Source organism: Piliocolobus tephrosceles, chromosome 5, assembly GCF_002776525.5.
Source record: "Piliocolobus tephrosceles isolate RC106 chromosome 5, ASM277652v3, whole genome shotgun sequence".
Lineage (NCBI taxonomy): Eukaryota > Metazoa > Chordata > Mammalia > Primates > Cercopithecidae > Piliocolobus > Piliocolobus tephrosceles.
This window is the reverse complement of record NC_045438.1, coordinates 50,736,445-50,743,827: the sequence shown is the minus strand read 5'-3', so window position 1 is coordinate 50,743,827 and position 7,383 is coordinate 50,736,445.

The following is a 7,383-nucleotide window of genomic DNA, read 5'->3' as shown; positions in this document are numbered from 1 at the left end:
CACATTTTTTATTTTCTTGCTCTCCTTTTATACCAAGGCACTTTGTTTCTTCATTTCATTTTGATTTTTGAGATACACATACAATTCACACTTTAACAGTATAAAATTCAGTATTTTTTAGTATTCAAAAGGTAATGCAACCCTCACCAATATCCAGTCCCAGAACATTGTCACTGCGGCAAAGAAACCCTGCACCCATTAGCAGTCATTCCCCAACTGTCCTCGGGAATTACTAATTTATTTTCTGTGTCTATGGACTTGGCTGTTGTGGACATTTCATAAATGGGGCCATATACTATGTGATCTTTTGTGTCTGGCTTTTTTCACTTGTTTTAATGTTCTTAAGGTTCATTCACACTGTAGCATGAATCAGCATTTCATTCCTTTTTATGGCTGAATAACATTCCATTGCATGGATAACTCTTTTGTTTTTGTTTTGTTTTGTTTTTTGAGATAGAGCCTTGTTCTGTCACCCAAGCCAGAGTACAGTGGCATAATCTCAGCTCACTGCAACCTCCACCTCCTGGGTTCAAATGATGTTCACGCCTCAGCCCCCTGAGTAGCTAGGATCACAGGTGTATGCCACTACACGCTGCTGATTTTTTTATTTTTAGTAGAGACGGGTTTTCACCATGTCACCTAGGTTGGTCTCGAACTCTTGGCATCAAGTGATCTGCCCACCTCAGCCTCCCAAAATGCTGGGATTACAGGCCTGAACCACCACACCCAGCCTACTCTTTTGGTTTTAAGTGAGAAGCAATTCAAATTACCTTAAACAAACAAACAAACAAAAGAATGTTAGGCCTCACATCACTGAAGAGTCCAGAGGTGTGGCTGGCAGATACCAAAATGATTCCCAATGACCCTCTTCCTTATAAAGCCTCTTCCCCTTGAGTGTGGGTGGAGCGGGAGCTTGTGAATAGGCTACTACTCCTGTGACATCATATGATACTGGGGATTGTGGAGATCTAATTAAGGCTATTAGTCGATTGACTTTGAGGTAATCAGAAGGCAGATTAGCAGGTGAACCTGACCTAATCACACTAGCTGTTTAATTCTGGGCCTAGAGATCAGAGACAGAAGTTGGGAATTCAAATCACAAGAGTTATTCAAAATGCTATTGGCTTAAAAATGGGGGAGTGGCTGGGCGTTGTGGCTCAAGCCTGTAATCCCAGCACTTTGGGAGGCTGAGGTAGGCAGATCACAGGTCAAGAGATCGAGACCATCCTGGCCAAAGTGGTGAAACTCTGTCTCTACTAAAAACACAAAAATTAGCTAGGCATTAAAAATTAGCTAGGCATCATGGAAGCATGAGCCTGTAATCTCAGCTACTCGGAAGGCTAAGGCAGGAGAATTGCTTGAACCCAGGAGGCAGAGATTGCAATGAGCCGAGATCGCGCCACTGCACTCCAGCCTGGCAACAGAGTGAGATTTTGTCTCAAAAAAAAAAAAAAAAAAAAAAAAAAACAGGAGGGGCCCGAATGCCAAAGATGCAGGAGGCTTCTAGGAGCCGAGAGTGGTTCCTGGTGGACATCTGGCCCGAAGATGGGAGTTTGGGAACCTTAGCTTTTCATGTTTTGTTTTGTTTCTCTGCACTCTCATGTTTATTGCAGCACTACTCACAAGAGCCAAAATATGGAATCAACCTAAGTGCCTGTCAGTGGGTGAATGGGTTTTAAAAAGTCTTATACACACAATGGGTTATTATTCAGCCATAAAAAAGAATGATGTCATGTCATTTGCAGCAATATGGATGGAGCTACGGGCCATCATTTTAAGTGAAATAAGCCAAGCACAGAAAGACAAATATCACATGTTCTCACTCCCACGTGGGAGCCACAAAGGTGGATCTCATGAAAATAGAAAGTAGATTGGTGTCTACCAGAGGCTGGAAAGGGTAGGGGGTGGGGGGCATGAAAGGAAGTTGATTGATGGGTATGAATGCATAGTCATATAGAAGAAATATTTTGTATTGTATAGATCAGTAGGGTAACTACACTTTACAATAATCTATCATACATTTCAGAATACCTGGAAGGAAGAGCCTTCGTCTTGTAACCAAATGGAATTAAATTGTGCCAACAACAGGAACTAGCTTGGAAGCAGATTTTGCCCCCTGAGTCAATAAGAACTCAACAACTTGATCTCAGCCTTGTGGGACTCTGAGCAGAACCCAGTACTGGTGGGCCAAACCTCTCATCTACAGAATTATGAGCTAATAAATAGGTGCAGTGTTGAGCCACTAAGTGCGTGGCAATTTGACACAGGAATAGAAAACTAACACAAAAGGCCAGCTACCTTCAGGTACTGCTCCATCCGGGTGCTCAGATGACATCGCGAGGTCTCCCTGTCTCTGTGACTCTCCAGGCTCGTTTGCTTAGTTGGTGCATTTGGAGGACGGCCCTCTCCTTGTGGTGATGATGCCTCCAGGAGCCCCTCTTCCTTCTCCCAGCTTCCCTATCCCAGGGGAAAGGGAGACTCTTTTACCATTCATAAAACAGCCCTTGGATTGAATTTCATTTGAAGGGTGATTCTCATGAGCTCCTGCCTGGACCAACTGCTTCAGCCAAGGCCGAACCCTGCACTGAACGAGCAGGGCTGGGTCCACCCCACCCATGGATGGAGAGCTGGGGAGGAGTGGCTTTTCCAAAGGGGACTCAGGACCCAGAAAAAGCAGCAGGTGCTGGGTGGGAAAACCAGGGGTGTCCCCCACATTCATGTATCTGTCTCTTCTGCAGCTCATGGGGCACAGTCTGTGCCACCCCCTCTGTCCTGGAAGACTCAGTGCCCATCCTCCATAACTCCAGGATGGAGCTGGCCCTCCCAGAGCCCTCACCATGGGTTGTGGAGAATGGGGTGTTGAAGGGACAATGATTCAAGTCTTGATTAGACATCTGGCTGGAGCCCTTACACTGGACATCTCCTCGTCCTCGTCGGCCGTGACTGACTCTTCCTTGTCATTTCTGAGATGGTGGAAGGAAGATTTTTGGAGCATCTGGGAAGGGTCTGGTGAAACGGCTCTACTCTAGACTTTTTGAAAAACTAAAAAATCTCTTTAGGGTCTCAGAGACCCATGAAAGGGAATGACTTCAGTGTAACTGGATGAAGACAAACTTGGGGACTTCATTGCCCCTGCAGAGCTGGGTCTCGGAGCTTTCATGTAGTGCACAGGTGAATACGCAGGCTCTGGAGTCAGATCCCATGGGCTCAGGTCCCAGCTCTGCCTGTTACAGCTCTGCAATCTTGTCTAAGTTACTTTGGCTGTGCCTCAGTTTCTTCATCTGTAAAATGAATGTGATAATAATGCCCACCTCAAAGTGTGGGTGTGAGGATGAAATGAGCTAACATGTGCTTAGTATGGCACATAGTGAGTGCCTGCTGAATGTGACCAGCCACTAATGCTATCTAAATGTGTATTTCCCCTGAGATATTTAATATTTATGTCCATTTCAAAGATCAGGAAACTGTGACCAAATGTTCAGTACTTCTGGAAAATACTTCCATTTATGCTGTCTCCAAACTGGCAGCATTAGGAATAAAAGAGGACATAAATTAGATCGTCCATGATGATTTGCTCTGAACGCCCTCCTCAGGAGCTCTTTACAGCTTCATCTCCCAATGTACAGTGAAAACGTGCTTGGTGGTGTCCTAGCCAAGCCTAGATAAACAAGGGAACTAACCTACTAGGTTATTGGTCTAAGCATCTCATAATCTACTAGGTAGGACACAAGATGTTCTATTTGTGCCGTTTCTTTTACTGTTACATCAACCTTTGCGGTATCTCATGCATTTTGTGGATGAGTAAACTGAAGTCCAGAGAAGTTAAGTAATTTGCCCAAGGTCACACAGAAAGTATCAGAGCTAGATTTGAATCTATGATGGTGTGCTTCCAAGGGCCAGATGATTTCAGCTCTACCTCAGTTTTACTTTTTCTCAGAGAAACAAGAGAGAAGCTGAGGGCACCATCTGTGGTGGACTCATGCTGTGGGATCACTGAATAGTGTCTATATTTGTATTGAGGAGTCATTTTGAAAGAACATTTCTAAGGCCCTCCAATCCACGGCACAGTATTTCACCATCATTTGTCCTCAAGTGCATTGGGAACCATGTATTCACTCTACATGGTTTAAGAGGGACCATGGCATTGGTCTTTCCTTGTTTCTCAGAATCCTTATTTCATCTCATGTTGCTCCTTTCTCCACAATGTTCTTTTCAAGACTTTGACCTTGAGCCAGAATTGGGTGATAGGTTACATTGTCAGTGGCTGAATGTCTCAGGTTTTCTAAGGCAGTCCTGCTTGTCAGCCTTCTGTTCTCAGCACATTCCTGATCCGGAGACCCAGGTTGCCTTGGTTATAGCTAGTGGCTTTGGTGACTGCAGAACCACTGCTCTGGAGCCATTTACTTCACAGGAAGGTTGACTCCACCCTGAGTCCCACAGGCCTCCTCTACTGTACCCACACCCCATTGTGATGGTTTGGCCAAAGAAGAGAAGGAGAGAGCAGCTTCCACAGAGATCTCACAATGCTCCTCACAAGTGTTCTTCTTGTTTTTAGAGACGCAGTCTCTCTCTGTTGCCTAGGCTGGAGTGCAGTGGCGTGATCTCGGTTCACTGCAACCTCTACTTCCCAGGTTCAAGCGATTCTCCTGCCTCAGTCTCCCAAGTAGCTGGGATTGCAGGTGCCTGCCACCACACACAGCTAATTTTTGTATTTTTAGTGGAGACAGGGTTTTGCCATGTTGACCAGGCTTGTCTCGAACTCTGACCTCAGGTGATCCACCCACCTTGGCCTCCCAAAATGTTGGGATTACAGGCATGAGCCACCGCTCCCGGCCACAAGGGTTCTTGTCTTTGCTTATCTCTGCTTTTATCTCTGGGGAAATATCACATTCACTTTCCATCTTCGTGGACTTGTACCTGTAATATGACTACAGTCTATGCTTTCTAGAATTTTCTCAAATCCCTCATGAAATGACGTTTTTCATGGCAGAGGTTGTATCTTCAGTGTGTCCCAACAGGGCTTGATCGGGAACCTCACCCAGAGTAAGCGTGAATTTGAAGCACCAGGGTCTTGGAGATCTTGGAGGAGCTTGGTCTTCTTAGCCAGGCCTGTGTGGTGGGGATGCCGAGGGGAGGAATGATTGATGGGAGAGATCGCATGATCAGCAAAGAACACTGTCCTGGGGCTCAAACAAGGTTAGGGTCTGCTGTTGCAGGCTGGCCAGCCTGGTGGGTATATAGATTTGGTGGGAAATTTTTGTCAGAGTCATTAACCTTTTTCTCTTCTTGTTTTCCCCTTTTCTTTTCTTCCTTTTTAAGCAGGGAGGCAGTCTTGTTAATGTCAGAAGTTAGGGTTTCGGGTGATATGAAAGTTAACATTATTGTTTAGCAGACAGTCAATCCCCTCACTCTCTGACTATGGGGTAAAAAACTCATCCCTGCCCCACTGATGTTGGGCTTGGCGGAGTGACTTGCTTTGGCCAAAAGAATATGAATGCGTGAGCTGTGAGCAGAGGCACTGAGTGCACTGACACAAGAAGCGTGTGTCCTGTGGAGCTGCTGACCCTTGTGCCCGGGTCTAGAAAAAGTCATGTATTGCGAATCCAAGCCCAACATGTAGCCTGGAGCAGAGCTGCCCTTAGACCACCCCAGATCATCCAAACCTTAGTCACCCTGCAGACTCTCAGAGTGAGAACAGAAGCTCATGTTATAAGCCATTGAGTTTGGGCGACGGTTTGTTATGCCCCACCGTTGTGACAACAGAAGACTGATATAGGTGGTGTCTGCTGGGAGGAACTAGGTGGCAACGGCAAGTGAGTCAAAGAAAGCCAAAGTTATTGGCTCTTGCAAAATCCTGGAACCAGTGAGGAGATTTGCCCAAGTGTCCAGAAGGATGGGAGCCTTTGACCAGCAGCTAGGTGGGCCGAGGGGCTTTGTGCAGAGCTTCACAGGCTTGCTGAAGTCTGTGTTTGGACAGTAGTGGAGACTTGTGTTGCATTCCCAAGAGTGTCAGGAGGTATTGCCAGTCTTGGGCCTGAGATGGAACAGCCTCTACCGCCCGAGGAACCCCTGTTTGTGAGGGATTGGTCTAAGCATCTCCTATGGCCTTACTGTACCTTATGAGCAGGTGGGTGCTGTCACTGGACAGATGAGGAAACTGAGGCGTAGAGTGTTTAATCACTGCTCAGTGTCACACAAGGGGTAGGTGGCAACATGTGGTATGGAGTCTAGGCAGTCCGCTTCTGGAAGTTGTGCTCATCATGCTACACTGCCTGCCCCAGTGCACCTGAGGGACTGCAAGGGCTGGGTGGAATGCAGGCATCTCAAGATAACCAGGGACCGAGAGCAGAAGGCTTGGCTTGGCTTCTCTTATTCCCAACGTTAGCCTAGGCAAGGCCTGCAACATGGACCTCCTCTCAGGTTGGGAGAGGAAGACTGGCTGAGATGGCATTTCCTAGCAGCCCAGGGGGACGGAGACTGCAGTCACAATGAGGTGGACTTAAAGAAAAGTAAGAGGCACAGCATTTCTTACCCACCAGACTCTGCACAGATATTCACCCTTGCAGCCTGTGGCGTTGGGTGGCAGGCTTGATGCTCCCCACCTGGCACAGGCTGCATTTCTGATGGACTCAGGGACCACAGGCTCTAGGCCCCTGCAGGAACCTTGGACATCACTGGCCACAAAGAAAGGGACTCCCAGACGTCAAATGCAGGAGGCCTTGGCCTGGAGCCAGGGCTGGGGTCAGACCTGGAACTGCAGAAGGGAACATATTCTGAGCTTGCTGCTGACTCTGGGGAGGAGGCACAGCTGGCTACGGAGCTGCCCTGAAGCCATAGGAGGTGGGGGGACCACGTGGCTGGAGCACAAGATACACATTTTCTGAGAACATTTTTTTCCCCAATGCACTCCCTTTGCTTCATTTTTAGACACTACACTTAAATCATGTATAGATCTGAAATCCCATTGAAAGGGAATGTGAGTTTTCCAGGTTTACCAAAGGGGACCTGGGTTAGCAGTAGTGGTGAGGGGGCCTGGCCTTGTATGAGTGAAGGAAAGGGTGATGGTGAACTCAGCTTCCCTCCTGTAGCATCTCCGGAAGATCATTTCTCAGCCCCCACTGTTGAAGAAGGGTAATAATGAACCAAATTTCCTTTGAAAGGCTTTTGACAACATTTAAACTCCATCAGGCAGCCTGAGGAATATTTTCAAGAAGAAATTCATCTTGAGCTAAAGTTTCTGCCTTACTGAATTCATCTTTTCGGAGGGGGTAGTTGTCCCTGCTGCAGATAATTGTGACTGAATAGCAGCACCTCTGTTCACTGTGAACCAACGTTTCCTCCGAGGGCCCGAAAGATCCCGACTGTGAATTGCCCGGTTGGGTG